Genomic DNA, 1,104 nt, shown 5'->3' with positions numbered 1-1,104 from the left:
TATCAAAATACAATTTAAACATTATAAAAATGTATGAAGATCAAGTTAAAGCCATGTCCAACATAAATGTATCCTGGAAAATGAAGAAAATGTATTTAACCGAACACGACGATGAAGCATTTATCCCGGTGATACTAAACAGTCTTGCCGAGTCCCATAGCTTCTGTACATACTAATGAAACCAGACGGACAAATTGTTTAAAAAACAGCAACAAAAAAATGTAAAGTCATGCATAACGTTTCTGAATAAATCGTTGAAAATAAGACATACAGTTTGATCACTCCACCCTCCCACACAGGTACTCGAGTAAAGAGGCGCGTCGCTCACACAAAACAAATAAAATATCAAACACTGATGGATCTTGCGCCAGTCTCCTGCAAGCTGTCTCACGAGATGGATACTCGATTCGTCCATCCTGCGAACGCGCTGCTGGTCGGCGGTTCAGGAGCGGGAAAAACGACCCTCATGATTAAAATCGTGAAAAACAGAGACCAAATGTTTGATACGAAATTTGTCGAAGTCGTTTGGCATTACATGGAATGGCAAAAATGTTACCAGGAACTCGCAGAGAGCGATTCCAGAGTCCGATTCGTAGAGGGTATTCCCACTTTAGATCAGTTTCCGCCAAACGAAGGGGCAAAACTTCTCATATGTGACGATTTTATGGATAGTCTGAAGAGCCCCGAGTTTTTGCAATTCGCCATCAAAGGGTCGCATCATCGGAACTTGAGTTTCTGGTTGTTGTCGCAATGCATTTTCCCGAAAAACATGAGAGAGATCAGTTTGCAAGCGCATTACTGTATTTTGATGAAGACATGTCGCGACCTCGCACAGGTTTTTTTGAACTTTTATTGTTGTGTATTTTATGCCTTATTCACTTTGGTTTGAACAATAAACTGAATCTGAATCAGGTGCGATCTTTTGTACTCCAAATCGACCCTGTCAACTTTCGCGCGCTACTGGAGGCTTACAAAGACGCTACCCAAGACTGCGGCTATTCGTACCTGCTGTTTGATTTCCACGTCCGTCAAAAGGAACATTTGAGGTTGAGGACAAACATCCTGCCGAATGAGACGACGGTTGTGTACATCCCAAAGAGCAAG

This window comes from Frankliniella occidentalis, unplaced genomic scaffold (assembly GCF_000697945.3).
Source record: "Frankliniella occidentalis isolate FOCC.00 unplaced genomic scaffold, Focc_3.1 Scaffold34, whole genome shotgun sequence".
NCBI lineage: Eukaryota > Metazoa > Arthropoda > Insecta > Thysanoptera > Thripidae > Frankliniella > Frankliniella occidentalis.
The sequence above is the reverse complement of the archived record's forward strand: the minus strand, read 5'-3'. Positions refer to the sequence as shown.